Here is a 16743-nt window from a genome sequence, read left to right as displayed (position 1 = left end):
GAAGCAAAGTTGTCGATGAATTTGGAAGCAGTGCCAGGGGGGCGGTAAATGACAGCTACTCTAAGATGGACTGGTTGGAAGAGACATATGGAGTGGACCTCAAATGTAGATAATATAAGGGATGGTTCTGGTGGTATGAGTTGGTAGGAGTAACTAGAAGGTATAAGGACTCCAACACCACCCCCATGGCGACCCCCAGGTCGGGGTGTGTGTGTGAATGTAAGGCCCCCAGCAGAGAGAGCAGCAGCAGAAGTAGTGTCAGAGGGCGTAATCCAAGTTTCAGTAATGGCTAGTAGGTGTAGGGAGTTGGAAATGAAAAGGTCATGAGTGGGGACCAGTTTGTTACAAACGGATCTGGCATTCCAGAGGGCACAGGATAGGGGGTATGAGTTTGTGGGAGAGATGTGAATTAGATTTTCAGGGTTGCTGTAGCGATGAGGTGGGATTAACTTTGAGGGCAGGGATGAGAGAGTAGTGATGGTACGGGTGCCTGAGATAGGAGGGGAAACTGCAGGAGGTGGGCAGGGAGGGAGGTCAGTGTGATGTGGATGGGGGTGTGGGGAGGTGACAGGGAAGGGAGAGAGGGAGCAGGGCTGAGTTGTGGGGTAGCAGGACCATGGGGCAGAGGTGAATGAAAGTGGGGTAACAGGAAAGGTGGGGGAAGGAAACAGAGGGATGGAGGGGAGACAGAGGAGGAGGTGGAGGAGACTAGGGGGGAAGGATAAAGATACATTATTAGGTAGACACTGAGTGATGTGGGGAGTATAAGAAAGCATTGACATAGTGTTAAGTAGGTAAATAGGTTGAGGGAAAGTGGAAGTAGGAGAGGAGACTGTTAGGGAATGCGAGCAGAAGAATTGTAGAAATGCAGGTGAGAAAAGCAGTGTAGGCTCAAGGGGTGTAGATTTAGTATGAAATGAGTCAAAAGCGTAGATAAAGTGGGTGCAGAAATGTATTTGGAGTGTAAGAAATGAAAGGATTGTGTGAGGTTTAAGAAGCAATGGTAATTATGTTAGATGTTTTAAGTGTTTGCAGGTAAAATTGCATTGGTGCAGCTGTGCTTAAAAAACAAAATTACAATAATACAGATACAGGCATTTGTAGGTGAAATGGATGGTTTATGAAATGTCCAAGTAAGGTAGTTCTGTGCTATGTAATCAGATGCAACAATCAGGAGGTGAGTGATCTGAGGAGTAACTGACTCACATTTGTTATTAGTTCTTCAGTTTTCTTTGTTTTGTTAGATTGGTGTGCTTCTGTTTTCCTTCTTTTTCACTTCGATTGAACGCTAATTGAACACTGCTGTTATGTGTCAATTTTATCACGCTTTTATAAAAATGCACGCTTAGATCAATAAATGCACAGCCAAATGGCTTTGCACAGCCTACACCATTGGACTTTAGTAGAAGACTATTACAAGTGAAACCAATAATTGAAATCTGTAACCACACCCCACCCCCTCAAATGCCAGGCAATAAATTACCTTAAAAACAACAACCAGGCATTCCACAAAGATTAAACTGGGTCTATATCATTCAAAACTTTAAAAAAGTACTTCAAAATCACATACTATGCAATAATGTTTCAATTTGCATTACCCAGCAGAATTAGCTTTGCATATATAGATATAGTGCAGCAGAATAGATTGGTGGTTGTAGTCAATTGTAATTACCCAGCAGAATTAGCTTTGCATATATAGATATAGTGCAGCAGAATAGATTGGTGGTTGTAGTCAATTGTAATTACCTGTAGGTGACAAGAAGAGAAGAAACGTCAATTCACAATCGATATCAGCTGAAGATAAATTAACGCTGATTGAACGCTGCGTTATGTGTCAATTTTATCACGCTTTGATAAAAATGCATGCTTAGATCAATAAATGCACAGCCAAACAGCTTTGCACATCCTACACCATTGGACTTAAGTAGAAGTCTGGTGGTCAGCAAAATTTTGCACTGTCCTCCTACTATATATAGTGCGCACAACTACTAAAATACACCACAGGTATGGATGGATAGTATACTTGACGACACAGAGGTAGGTAGAGCAGTGGCCTACTGTACCGTATTGCTATATATTATATACTGGTGGTCAGCAAAATTCTGCCCTGTCCTCCTACTATATATACTGCGCACAACTACTAAAATACACAACAGGTATGGATGGATAGTATACTTGACGACACAGAGGTAGGTAGAGCAGTGGCCTACTGTACCGTACTGCTAATTATTATATACTGGTGGTCAGCAAAATTCTGCCCTGTCCTCATACTATATAATACAATGCAGCACAGATATGGAGCATTTTTCAGGCAGAGAACGTAGATATTTTCAGCACACTGAGCACAGATATTTGCAAGCACACTGAGCACAGATATTTGCAAGCACACTGAGCACAGATATTTGCAGCACACTGAACACAGAAACTGAGAAAACGCTGCACGTCCTCTCCCTATCATCTCCAATGCACAAGTGAAAATGGCGGCGACGCGTGGCTCCTTATATAGAATAGAATAGCTGCTGACGGGCACGATTGAGGGAGGAAAGGGACATTTGAATCCAGCCCATAGATGCAATGTGAATATGTAATTTGTACCTTCCTATCTTAAAATGTATATACAGTGTATATGTCACAACTGAGGGCCTGAGCTGACTGGAGGCAGCCTCAGTTGTAGGGGCTGAGGTGTAGTGGAACCTGGGAGGTTGTATCAGACCCCTGGACATGTAAGTTAAATGTAGAAGAATTGCCCGAAGGCGTGCCCACGACAACCAGGATAAAAGTCAATGATGTTTATTTTGACAAACTCCATGCATCACAGCAGTAATAAAAGAGAAACATAAAATCAGCAGAGAAATAATACAGTTCCTGGGTACTACAGGAGGGCAAGGACCACAGGGCTCTGGTAGTATGAGACAGTTCTTATTATCTTCTAGTTGGAAAGTCCTTACTAGGCCCGACTGTAGCAATGGAGATAGCCCAGGATCATACTAGCTGGTGTTCCAGGAAAAGCTGGGCTGCTGTGGATAAAATGGCTGCTGTGGGTACTGGCTGAAACCAGACTGATGTAAGCACGGAGTGGATTGCTGGATGGAACCAGCCAAATAATAAATGAAGCTTGAGAGCGATGAAATATGATTGAAATATGGAGTTTGAGAGCGGTGAAATAATAGTGCCGGTGGTGAGTGGTAATCTGCGGAAATGATACCGGCACTTTAAGAAGAGCTGATCTCTGCTGGAAGCTAGGCTGGAAGCAGGTAAATCTGTAACTGGAAACAGATGAGTCCCAGAGGACTGGAGAGTCAGGCTGCACCGCAGGTGGTAGACTAGAGCGGGTCTCTTTAGTGGAGGTTTGGAGATGGTAACTGGAACCTGGAAAACAACCACGGGAGAGAGACAAACTGGAACTAGGTTTGACAACCAAATCACTGACGCCTTCCTTGCTCAGGCACAGAATACTTATACCTGCAGCAAGGAAGGGATTGGCTAGGCAATTATGCAGATTACAATGGAAACAGCGGATTGGTGGAAATGAACAGGTGACAGAATCCAACATGGCTGTGCCCATGCAGACACTTGGAGGGAAGATTGGTTTGATAATCCATGTGGGAACTTTAACAGCAATGGCGGCGCCGGCCACAGTAAACAGGAGACGCCAGACTGATGAGTGCACATTTGAACCACGCGGGCAACAGCGGAGGCCGCGGCTGACATAAGCGCCACTCTGACATCCTGCATGCAGAAACTCAGGGACGGCGGCGGAGGCCGCGGGAGATGCCATTCAAGATGTAACATAGCGCCGCTGTGACAGCGTCTCAGAGTGACAGGAGAGGAGGCAGGAATGGGGACATCAGAATAACAGATGGGATCCGGTCCTGGAGCGCTGAGCCAGCCTTAGGAGGCATCTGAAAGGTAAGTTATGGCGTCCAGATACCCGGATCGTGACAGTATACACTAGAGGCCTTTCCGAACCCCCTAATCCTAACATTGTAATTTGCTTTAGGGCGCACCTCCAATTAGTCTAGTGTTTCTTGCTGCCTTTCCAATGAAGCAAGTTTAATTTAGTAATAGGTGAAAAACCATCCCTACAAAGGTGTTAATCAGAGACTTGGCTTTGTGGACACTTTTCAGAGAACAACTTTGTTAGCATAAAAGTAAAGCCAGAAAATGAAGAGCTGTTTAATCACTCAATTGGATTTTTTTGCCAGCATATTTCTTTTTCTCTGCAACCCACTGCTAAATTGTGCTTCCTAGCTGTTTTTATAAAATCACTGAATCAAAACTCTGATTACATCAGAGAAGGCCAGGTACCCTACACCATAACAGGGGGTTTGAAATTTTGACTTGTCTACTTAAAGATCATCAAAATCTGATCACAAGGTCAATTACGTCCCTGGGTGGGATTGAACCACCAACCTTTTGGTTAATAGCCGAACACACTAACCGATTGCGCCACAGAGACACTTTGCAAAAAGTACATACTGACAAAGGCTAATAAGCATTTATCTAGAACGTTTCCTAGAAAAACTTTAAAAAGTCAATAATCTGGAGAGTTTTTGTAAGATGTTTCTTCCATCCACCAACGAAGAAACACATTGGTACTTTTCCATGATGAGTGAGTGCTTCAGGTTCTCTTGCACTTACATGTGCAGCAGAGTACTGCAATGGAAGCATGCTGGGCCCATAACTAGAGATGAGCAGGTTCGGTTCCTCGGAATCCGAACCCGCCCGAACTTCAGGGTTTTTTACACGGGGCCGAGCAGGCTCGGATCCTCCCTCCTTGCTCGGTTAACCCGAGCGCGCCCGAACGTCATCATCACGCTGTCGGATTCTCGCGAGGCTCGGATTCTATATAAGGAGCCGCGCGTCGCCGCCATTTTTCACACGTGCATTGAGATTCATAGGGAGAGGACGTGGCTGGCGTCCTCTCCGTTTATAGAGATTCGAGAAGAGAGTGAGACAGTCTCACTAGAGAGAGACACAGTAGTAATTTTGGGGAGCATTAGGAGGAGTACTACTACTACTAGTACTTGCTGAAGTGAAGTGATAGATAGTGTGACTGTATTGTATTATCTGACTTGTGGGGGAGACACTAACAGTGGGGAGCAGTTAGAGTCTGAGAGCAGGACTCAGGACTCAGGAGTACATACTACATATAACGTACAGTGCACACTTTTGCTGCCAGAGTGCCACACCAGTATAATATATATTGTGATTGTATGCTTAGGAGTACTACTTGCAAGTTGCTGATAGTGTGACCAGTGACCTGACCACCAGTTTAATAATCACCACCAGTTTAATTAATATATATATATATATATATATATAATTGTATATAATTAATATATATATAATATTATAATTGTATACCACCTACCCGTGTTTTGTTTTTTTTCTTTCTTCTTTATACATACTATACAGCTTTCTGTAGCAGTCTGCGGTGCTGCTGAGCTGACAGTGTCCAGCAGGTCCGTCATCAGTCATTACATAATAAATATATATACCTGTCCGGCTGCAGTACTAGTGATATTATATATACATATATATATATATATATATATTGATTTCATATCATTATCATCCAGTCTATATTAGCAGCAGACACAGTACGTTAGTCCACGGCTGTAGCTACCTCTGTGTCGGCACTCGGCAGTCCATCCATAATTGTATACCACCTACCCGTGGTTTTTTTTTCTTTCTTTCTTCTTGATACATACTACTATAGTAGCTTACTGTAGCAGTCTGCGGTGCTGCTGAGCTGACAGTGTCCAGCAGGTCCGTCATCAGTCATCATTACCTAATAAATATATATCTACCTGTCCGGCTGCAGTACTAGTGATATTATATATACATATATATATATTGATTTCATATCATTATCATCCAGTCTATATTAGCAGCAGACACAGTACGTTAGTCCACGGCTGTAGCTACCTCTGTGTCGGCACTCGGCAGTCCATCCATAATTGTATACCACCTACCCGTGTTTTTTTTTTTTTCTTTCTTCTTGATACATACTACTATAGTAGCTTACTGTAGCAGTCTGCGGTGCTGCTGAGCTGACAGTGTCCAGCAGGTCCGTCATCAGTCATCATTACCTAATAAATATATATCTACCTGTCCGGCTGCAGTACTAGTGATATTATATACACATATATATATTGATTTCATATCATTATCATCCAGTCTATATTAGCAGCAGACACAGTACGTTAGTCCACGGCTGTAGCTACCTCTGTGTCGGCACTCGGCAGTCCATCCATAATTGTATACCACCTACCCGTGGTTTTTTTTTTTCTTTCTTCTTGATACATACTACTATAGTAGCTTACTGTAGCAGTCTGCGGTGCTGCTGAGCTGACAGTGTCCAGCAGGTCCGTCATCAGTCATCATTACCTAATAAATATATATCTACCTGTCCGGCTGCAGTACTAGTGATATTATATATACATATATATATTGATTTCATATCATTATCATCCAGTCTATATTAGCAGCAGACACAGTACATTAGTCCACGGCTGTAGCTACCTCTGTGTCGGCACTCGGCAGTCCATCCATAATTGTATACCACCTACCCGTGGTTTTTTTCTTTTCTTTCTTCTTGATACATACTACTATAGTAGCTTACTGTAGCAGTCTGCGGTGCTGCTGAGCTGACAGTGTCCAGCAGGTCCGTCATCAGTCATCATTACCTAATAAATATATATCTACCTGTTCGGCTGCAGTACTAGTGATATTATATATACATATATATATTGATTTCATATCATTATCATCCAGTCTATATTAGCAGCAGACACAGTACGTTAGTCCACGGCTGTAGCTACCTCTGTGTCGGCACTCGGCAGTCCATCCATAATTGTATACCACCTACCCGTGTTTTTTTTTTTCTTTCTTCTTGATACATACTACTATAGTAGCTTACTGTAGCAGTCTGCGGTGCTGCTGAGCTGACAGTGTCCAGCAGGTCCGTCATCAGTCATCATTACCTAATAAATATATATCTACCTGTCCGGCTGCAGTACTAGTGATATTATATATACATATATATATTGATTTCATATCATTATCATCCAGTCTATATTAGCAGCAGACACAGTACGTTAGTCCACAGCTGTAGCTACCTCTGTGTCGGCACTCGGCAGTCCATCCATAATTGTATACCACCTACCCGTGGTTTTTTTTTTTCTTTCTTCTTGATACATACTACTATAGTAGCTTACTGTAGCAGTCTGCGGTGCTGCTGAGCTGACAGTGTCCAGCAGGTCCGTCATCAGTCATCATTACCTAATAAATATATATCTACCTGTCCGGCTGCAGTACTAGTGATATTATATATACATATATATATTGATTTCATATCATTATCATCCAGTCTATATTAGCAGCAGACACAGTACGGTAGTCCACGGCTGTAGCTACCTCTGTGTCGGCACTCGGCAGTCCATCCATAATTGTATACCACCTACCCGTGGTTTTTTTTTTCTTTCTTCTTGATACATACTACTATAGTAGCTTACTGTAGCAGTCTGCGGTGCTGCTGAGCTGACAGTGTCCAGCAGGTCCGTCATCAGTCATCATTACCTAATAAATATATATCTACCTGTCCGGCTGCAGTACTAGTGATATTATATATACATATATATATTGATTTCATATCATTATCATCCAGTCTATATTAGCAGCAGACACAGTACGTTAGTCCACGGCTGTAGCTACCTCTGTGTCGGCACTCGGCAGTCCATCCATAATTGTATACCACCTACCCGTGTTTTTTTCTTTCTTTCTTCTTGATACATACTACTATAGTAGCTTACTGTAGCAGTCTGCGGTGCTGCTGAGCTGACAGTGTCCAGCAGGTCCGTCATCAGTCATCATTACTTAATAAATATATATCTACCTGTCCGGCTGCAGTACTAGTGTTATTATATATACATATATATATTGATTTCATATCATTATCATCCAGTCTATATTAGCAGCAGACACAGTACGTTAGTCCACGGCTGTAGCTACCTCTGTGTCGGCACTCGGCAGTCCATCCATAATTGTATACCACCTACCCGTGGTTTTTTTTTTCTTTCTTCTTGATACATACTACTATAGTAGCTTACTGTAGCAGTCTGCGGTGCTGCTGAGCTGACAGTGTCCAGCAGGTCCGTCATCAGTCATCATTACCTAATAAATATATATCTACCTGTCCGGCTGCAGTACTAGTGATATTATATATACATATATATATTGATTTCATATCATTATCATCCAGTCTATATTAGCAGCAGACACAGTACGGTAGTCCACGGCTGTAGCTACCTCTGTGTCGGCACTCGGCAGTCCATCCATAAGTATACTAGTATCCATCCATCTCCATTGTTTACCTGAGGTGCCTTTTAGTTGTGCCTATTAAAATATGGAAAACAAAAATGTTGAGGTTCCAAAATTAGGGAAAGATCAAGATCCACTTCCACCTCGTGCTGAAGCTGCTGCCACTAGTCATGGCCGAGACGAAGAAATGCCAGCAACGTCGTCTGCCAAGGCCGATGCCCAATGTCATAGTACAGAGCATGTCAAATCCAAAACACCAAATATCAGTAAAAAAAGGACTCCAAAACCTAAAATAAAATTGTCGGAGGAGAAGCGTAAACTTGTCAATATGCCATTTACCACACGGAGTGGCAAGCAACGGCTGAGGCCCTGGCCTATGTTCATGGCTAGTGGTTCAGCTTCACATGAGGATGGAAGCACTCAGCCTCTCGCTAGAAAAATGAAAAGACTCAAGCTGGCAAAAGCAGTAGCACCGCAAAGAACTGTGCGTTCTTCGAAATCCCAAATCCACAAGGAGAGTCCGACTCCAATTGTGTCGGTTGCGATGCCTGACCTTCCCAACACTGGACGTGAAGAGCATGCGCCTTCCACCATTTGCACGCCCCCTGCAAGTGCTGGAAGGAGCACCCGCAGTCCAGTTCCTGATAGTCAGATTGAAGATGTCAGTGTTGAAGTACACCAGGATGAGGAGGATATGGGTGTTGCTGGCGCTGGGGAGAAAATTGACCAGGAGGATTCTGATGGTGAGGTGGTTTGTTTAAGTCAGGCACCCGGGGAGACACCTGTTGTCCGTGGGAGGAATATGGCCACTGACATGCCTGGTGAAAATACCAAAAAAATCAGCTCTTCGGTGTGGAAGTATTTCAACAGAAATGCGGACAACAGGTGTCAAGCCGTGTGTTGCCTTTGTCAAGCTGTAATAAGTAGGGGTAAGGACGTTAACCACCTCGGAACATCCTCCCTTATACGTCACCTGCAGCGCATTCATAATAAGTCAGTGACAAGTTCAAAAACTTTGGGTGACAGCGGAAGTAGTCCACTGACCAGTAAATACCTTCCTCTTGTAACCAAGCTCACGCAAACCACCCCACCAACTCCCTCAGTGTCAATTTCCTCCTTCCCCAGGAATGCCAATAGTCCTGCAGGCCATGTCACTGGCAATTCTGACGATTCCTCTCCTGCCTGGGATTCCTCCGATGCATCCTTGCGTGTAACGCCTACTGCTGCTGGCGCTGCTGTTGTTGCTGCTGGGAGTCGATGGTCATCCCAGAGGGGAAGTCGTAAGACCACTTTTACTACTTCCACCAAGCAATTGACTGTCCAACAGTCCTTTGCGAGGAAGATGAAATATCACAGCAGTCATCCTACTGCAAAGCGGATAACTGAGGCCTTGGCATCCTGGGTGGTGAGAAATGTGGTTCCGGTATCCATCATTACTGCAGAGCCAACTAGAGACTTGTTGGAGGTACTGTGTCCCCGGTACCAAATACCATCTAGGTTCCATTTCTCTAGGCAGGCGATACCGAAAATGTACACAGACCTCAGAAAAAGAGTCACCAGTGTCCTAAAAAATGCAGCTGTACCCAATGTCCACTTAACCACAGACATGTGGACAAGTGGAGCAGGGCAGGGTCAGGACTATATGACTGTGACAGCCCACTGGGTAGATGTATGGACTCCCGCCGCAAGAACAGCAGCGGCGGCACCAGTAGCAGCATCTCGCAAACGCCAACTCTTTCCTAGGCAGGCTACGCTTTGTATCACCGGTTTCCAGAATACGCACACAGCTGAAAACCTCTTACGGCAACTGAGGAAGATCATCGCGGAATGGCTTACCCCAATTGGACTCTCCTGTGGATTTGTGGCATCGGACAACGCCAGCAATATTGTGTGTGCATTAAATATGGGCAAATTCCAGCACGTCCCATGTTTTGCACATACCTTGAATTTGGTGGTGCAGAATTTTTTTAAAAACGACAGGTGCGTGCAAGAGATGCTGTCGGTGGCCAGAAGAATTGCGGGACACTTTCGGCGTACAGGCACCACGTACAGAAGACTGGAGCACCACCAAAAACAACTGAACCTGCCCTGCCATCATCTGAAGCAAGAAGTGGTAACGAGGTGGAATTCAACCCTCTATATGCTTCAGAGGTTGGAGGAGCAGCAAAAGGCCATTCAAGCCTATACAATTCAGCACGATATAGGAGGTGGAATGCACCTGTCTCAAGCGCAGTGGAGAATGATTTCAACGTTGTGCAAGGTTCTGCTGCCCTTTGAACTTGCCACACGTGAAGTCAGTTCAGACACTGCCAGCCTGAGTCAGGTCATTCCCCTCATCAGGCTTTTGCAGAAGAAGCTGGAGACATTGAAGGAGGAGCTAACACGGAGCGATTCCGCTAGGCATGTGGGACTTGTGGATGGAGCCCTTAATTCGCTTAACAAGGATTCACGGGTGGTCAATCTGTTGAAATCAGAGCACTACATTTTGGCCACCGTGCTCGATCCTAGATTTAAAGCCTACCTTGGATCTCTCTTTCCGGGGTTGAAAGACCTGCTGGTGAGAAAATTGTCAAGTCAAGCGGAACGCGACCTGTCAACATCTCCTCCTTCACATTCTCCCGCAACTGGGGGTGCGAGGAAAAGGCTCAGAATTCCGAGCCCACCCGCTGGCGGTGATGCAGGGCAGTCTGGAGCGACTGCTGATGCTGACATCTGGTCCGGACTGAAGGACCTGACAACGATTACGGACATGTCGTCTACTGTCACTGCATATGATTCTCTCCCCATTGAAAGAATGGTGGAGGATTATATGAGTGACCGCATCCAAGTAGGCACGTCACACAGTCCGTACTTATACTGGCAGGAAAAAGAGGCAATTTGGAGGCCCTTGCACAAACTGGCTTTATTCTACCTAAGTTGCCCTCCCACAAGTGTGTACTCCGAAAGAGTGTTTAGTGCCGCCGCTCACCTTGTCAGCAATCGGCGTACGAGGTTACATCCAGAAAATGTGGAGAAGATGATGTTCATTAAAATGAATTATAATCAATTCCTCCGTGGAGACATTGACCAGCAGCAATTGCCTCCACAAAGTACACAGGGAGCTGAGATGGTGGATTCCAGTGGGGACGAATTGATAATCTGTGAGGAGGGGGATGTACACGGTGATATATCGGAGGATGATGATGAGGTGGACATCTTGCCTCTGTAGAGCCAGTTTGTGCAAGGAGAGATTAATTACTTCTTTTTTGGTGGGGGTCCAAACCATCCCGTCATTTCAGTCACAGTCGTGTGGCAGACCCTGTCACTGAAATGATGGGTTGGTTAAAGTGTGCATGTCCTGTTTATACAACATAAGGGTGGGTGGGAGGGCCCAAGGACAATTCCATCTTGCACCTCTTTTTTCTTTAATTTTTCTTTGCGTCATGTGCTGTTTGTGGAGTGTTTTTTGGAAGGGCCATCCTGCGTGACACTGCAGTGCCACTCCTAGATGGGCCCGGTGTTTGTGTCGGCCACTAGGGTCGCTTATCTTACTCACACAGCTACCTCATTGCGCCTCTTTTTTTCTTTGCGTCATGTGCTGTTTGGGGAGTGTTTTTTGGAAGGGCCATCCTGCGTGACACTGCAGTGCCACTCCTAGATGGGCCCGGTGTTTGTGTCGGCCACTAGGGTCGCTTATCTTACTCACACAGCTACCTCATTGCGCCTCTTTTTTTCTTTGCGTCATGTGCTGTTTGGGGAGTGTTTTTTGGAAGGGCCATCCTGCGTGACACTGCAGTGCCACTCCTAGATGGGCCCGGTGCTTGTGTCGGCCACTAGGGTCGCTTATCTTACTCACACAGCTACCTCATTGCGCCTCTTTTTTTCTTTGCGTCATGTGCTGTTTGGGGAGTGTTTTTTGGAAGGGCCATCCTGCGTGACACTGCTGTGCCACTCCTAGATGGGCCAGGTGTTTGTGTCGGCCACTAGGGTCGCTTAGCTTAGTCATCCAGCGACCTCGGTGCAAATTTTAGGACTAAAAATAATATTGTGAGGTGTGAGGTATTCAGAATAGACTGAAAATGAGTGGAAATTATGGTTTTTGAGGTTAATAATACTTTGGGATCAAAATGACCCCCAAATTCTATGATTTAAGCTGTTTTTTAGGTTTTTTGGAAAAAAACACCCGAATCCAAAACACACCCGAATCCGACAAAAAAAATTCGGTGAGGTTTTGCCAAAACGCGGTCGAACCCAAAACACGGCCGCGGAACCGAACCCAAAACCAAAACCCGAAAAATTTCCGGCGCTCATCTCTACCCATAACCCAGAGGTAGGCAGATTGAAACTATCCTCTGCTATATGCATTTTTTTTTTGTTAATTAAAGTAATCCAAAACTGGGATTGATATTTTGGTTCTTTTATTTTTACTTAAAGTACAATAACTTTTACCATTTTAATTTGTTTTAATAGTATATTGACAGTATTGTTTTCTTTCAAAAATCCACTTAATTTTCTTTACCCTATTATTAAAATGGTAATTGACATAAACAAACTACATTGTCACCAGAAGAGCAATACAAAATGTACAAGTGATATATTAAAATCATCTTTTCAGCTTGAATTTCAATGATGCATTGGGGCAACGATTTTGTTAGCAACATCTTCACCCTTAAATAAAGATTTTCTTAATTCCTTACCTGTGTGCTAATTAGATATCACCTTGTTTTCACATTAAACAGACTTCCACATGAGAAAGCAGCAAGGATGCAGTGGCGTTAATGTTTCCTGGTGTCAACCCGTATTATTTCAGTAGACATTGAAATGAGGATGCATCTTGCTGCCTTTCCAATGAATCAAGTTTAATTTAGTAATAGGTGAAAAACCATCCTTACAAAGGTGTTAATCAGAGACTTGGCTTTGTGGACACTTTTCAGGAGAACAAATTTGTTAGCATAAAAATAAAGCCAGAAAATGAAGAGCTGTTTAATCACTCAATTGGATTTTTTTGCCAGCATATTTCTTTTTCTCTGCAACCCACTGCTAAATTGTGCTTCCTAGCTGTTTTTATAAAATCACTGAATCAAATCTAACTCTGATTACATCAGAGAAGGCCAGGTACCCTACACCATAAGAGGGGGTTTGAAATTTTGACTTGTCTACTTAAAGATCACCAAAATCTGATAACAAGATCAATTACGTCCCTGGGTGGGATTGAACTTGGTCGGCTCTCGTATAATTCAGATCTCTTTGTCTCAGGTCTCTCTCCAGTCTAGTTTGCTGTCTGTTTCCACTTCTCTTTTCTTGAGCCGCTCCCTTCTATGCCCTTGCGCACTATCCTGACTTCTCTCGTCTGCTTACTTTGTGCATTCCAACGCACAATGCAAAAGGCCGCCATGCCCTGCATACCCCTTTTCTCTTTTCATATGCAGATGAGGGTTCCAGCCAACTTTGGCCCACTGCTTGGATGACATCACCAGATGCAAATCCATCTGCTGCAGGCCTTCCCCCAGGAATGCTTGTACTAGTTGTTGCATTTGGTTTGTTGTTTGGGGGTGCTTCAGTATTAGGCAGCCTTCTGCCCTCCCATGTTCATCTAAAAAAATATGTGTTCTCCCTGCAGTTGTTGTCCCCAGATGAGAGTTCCCTTGTGCTGCCTCAGTTGAATCTCCTTTACTTGACAGAGATGTGCCTGAGCAGCGGCCCTCCCCAGCCCTATCCCAAATCATACTTATTTTGCATAGGAGATACCATGGTCATGAAGATTGTTCTCCCAGGGTGAGGTTCATTCATTGCATTCTGGGTATGCTGACCCCTGTGATTTCCCCAAATGTGGGAAACTCGACTGCATTATTTGTGGTAGTGGGGGACTGTGTTTGTGCTTTCCTCTGGTCAGCTCTGGTAAAAGTCAGATTTCTTTGCCTCAGATCTTCCTCTAGCCTTGTTCTTCTTTTGAGAGTTCTCTTGTGCTGTCTCAGTTGGATCTCCTTCACTTGACAGGGGGGTGCCCGAGCAGCGACCCTCCCCAGCTCTAGCCCAACTCCTACTTACCTGCCAAGTGAGATACTATGATCATGAAGGTGCTTCTACAAGGGCAAGGCTTACCCATTGCACTCTGGGTGTGTTGCTCCTGCGATTTCCCCAAATGTGGGACACTTGACTGCATAATTTGTGTTTCCCCTGGTCGGCTCTCGTATAATTCAGATCTCTTTGTCTCAGGTCTCTCTCCAGCCTAGTTTGCTGTCTGTTTCCACTTCTCTTTTCTTGAGCCGCTCCCTTCTATGCCCTTGCGCACTATCCTGACTTCTCCCGTCTGCTTACTTTGTGCATTCCAACGCACAATGCGAACTACAGGTAGTGCTGCAGGGCCCACACCCTTTTACTTGCCTTACAGAGGAGCTCTGGAGCTGTTACAGTGCCCAGCTGCTGCAAGAAATCATCTTGAATGCTTAAGGGGCTGGGGCATAGCACTCATGAGCCCCACACCGAAGGAGGGTGGAGGTGTTTAATGCGAACTAGGGGTCATCCAAGCGCCGCAAAAGGCCGCCATGCCCTGCACACCCCTTTTCTCTTTTCATATGCAGACGAAGGTTGAAGCCAACTTTTACCCACTGCTTGGATGACATCACCAGATGCAAATCCATCTGCTGCAGGCCTTCCCCCAGGAATGCTTGTACTAGTTGTTGCATTTGGTTTGTTGTTTGGGGGTGCTTCAGTATTAGGCAGCCTTCTGCCCTCCCATGTTCATCTGAAAATATGTGTTCTCCCTGCAGTTGTTGTCCCCAGATGAGAGTTCCCTTGTGCTGCCTCAGTTGAATCTCCTTTACTTGACAGAGATGTGCCTGAGCAGCGGCCCTCCCCAGCCCTATCCCAAATCATACTTATTTTGCATAGGAGATACCATGGTCATGAAGATTGTTCTCCCAGGGTGAGGTTCATTCATTGCATTCTGGGTATGCTGACCCCTGTGATTTCCCCAAATGTGGGAAACTCGACTGCATTATTTGTGGTAGTGGGGGACTGTGTTTGTGCTTTCCTCTGGTCAGCTCTGGTAAAAGTCAGATTTCTTTGTCTCAGATCTTCCTCTAGCCTTGTTCTTCTTTCGAGAGTTCCCTTGTGCTGCCTCAGTTGGATCTCCTTCACTTGACAGGGGGGTGCCCGAGCAGCGACCCTCCCCAGCTCTAGCCCAACTCCTACTTACCTGCCAGGTGAGATACTATGATCAGGAAGGTGCTTCTCCCAGGGCAAGGCTCACCCATTGCACTCTGGGTGTGCTGCTCCTGCGATTTCCCCAAATGTGGGACACTTGACTGCATAATTTGTGTTTCCACTGGTCGGCTTTCATATAATTCAGATCTCTTTGTCTCAGGTCTCTCTCCAGCCTAGTTTGCTGTCTGTTTCCACTTCTTTTTTTTTGAGCCCCTCCCTTCTATACCCTTGTGCACTATCCTGACTTCTCCTCCTGTCTGCTTACTTTGTGCCTTCCAACGCACAATGCGAACTACAGGTAGTGCTTCAGGGCCCACACCCTTTTTACTTGCCTTACAGAGCAGCTCTGGAGCTGTTACAGTGCCAAGCTGCTGCAAGAAATCAGCTTGAATGCTTCAGGGGCTGGGGCATTGCCAACATGAGCCCCACACCGAAGGAGGGTGGGGGTGTTTAATGTGAACTAGGGGTCATCCAAGCGCCGCAAAAGGCCGCCATGCCCTGCACGCCCCTTTTCTCTTTTCATATGCAGACGAGGGTTGAAGCCAACTTTGACCCACTACTTGGATGACATAACCATATGCAAATCCATCTGCTGCAGGCCTTCCCCCAGGAATGCTTGCACTAGTTGTTGCATTTGGTTTGTTGTTTGGGGGTGCTTCAGTATTAGGCAGCCTTCTGCCCTCCCATGTTCATCTGAAAATATGTGTTCTCCCTGCAGTTGTTGTCCCCAGATGTGAGTTCCCTTGTGCTGCCTCAGTTGAATCTCCTTTACTTGACAGAGATGTGCCTGAGCAGCAGCCCTCCCCAGCCCTATCCCAAATCATACTTATTTTGCATAGGAGATACCATGGTCATGAAGATTGTTCTCCCAGGGTGAGGTTCTATTCAAAATCGCAGTTGGTCCCAATGACGCGGTTGTTGTTTTTGGGAGTCATACTGGACACAGAAGAGGCTTTCTTCCAGTGGAAAGGCTATGGAGATCCAGAGTCTGGTCAAACAAATTCTAAAACCAGCAAGAGTGTTAATCCATCAATGCATTCTGTTGCTGGGAAAGATGGTTGCGGCCTACGAGGCCATTCAGTTTGGCAGGTTCCATGCCAGAGTGTTCCAGTGGGACCTGTTGGACAAGTGGTCCGGATCCCACCTACACATGCACCGGAGGATAATCCTGTCTTCCAAGACCAGAATATCACTCCATTGGTGGCTGCACAGTTCTCACTTCCTAGAGGGGCG

The 16743-nt window shown here is 45.2% G+C and overlaps 4 non-coding genes across 4 annotated transcripts; all 4 read left to right on the top strand.

Annotated features, from left to right (window-relative positions):
• Nucleotides 1-14028: 14028 nt before the first annotated feature.
• LOC135015584 (U1 spliceosomal RNA) lies at nucleotides 14029-14192 on the top strand. The gene has a single exon (XR_010213804.1). It is a non-coding gene; the product is annotated as a U1 spliceosomal RNA (small nuclear RNA).
• A 152-nt stretch (nucleotides 14193-14344) lies between these two features.
• On the top strand, nucleotides 14345-14507 carry LOC135015579 (U1 spliceosomal RNA). The gene has a single exon (XR_010213800.1). It is a non-coding gene; the product is annotated as a U1 spliceosomal RNA (small nuclear RNA).
• Nucleotides 14508-15178: 671 nt separating this feature from the next.
• On the top strand, nucleotides 15179-15342 carry LOC135015583 (U1 spliceosomal RNA). Its single transcript, XR_010213803.1, has one exon. It is a non-coding gene; the product is annotated as a U1 spliceosomal RNA (small nuclear RNA).
• A 152-nt stretch (nucleotides 15343-15494) lies between these two features.
• On the top strand, nucleotides 15495-15657 carry LOC135015559 (U1 spliceosomal RNA). The gene has a single exon (XR_010213786.1). It is a non-coding gene; the product is annotated as a U1 spliceosomal RNA (small nuclear RNA).
• The last annotated feature ends 1086 nt before the right edge of the window (nucleotides 15658-16743 follow it).

The sequence above is a fragment of the Pseudophryne corroboree genome, unplaced genomic scaffold, assembly GCF_028390025.1.
Source record: "Pseudophryne corroboree isolate aPseCor3 unplaced genomic scaffold, aPseCor3.hap2 scaffold_296, whole genome shotgun sequence".
NCBI classification, from domain to species: Eukaryota; Metazoa; Chordata; class Amphibia; order Anura; family Myobatrachidae; genus Pseudophryne; species Pseudophryne corroboree.
This window is presented reverse-complemented; position numbering and strand designations above follow the sequence as displayed.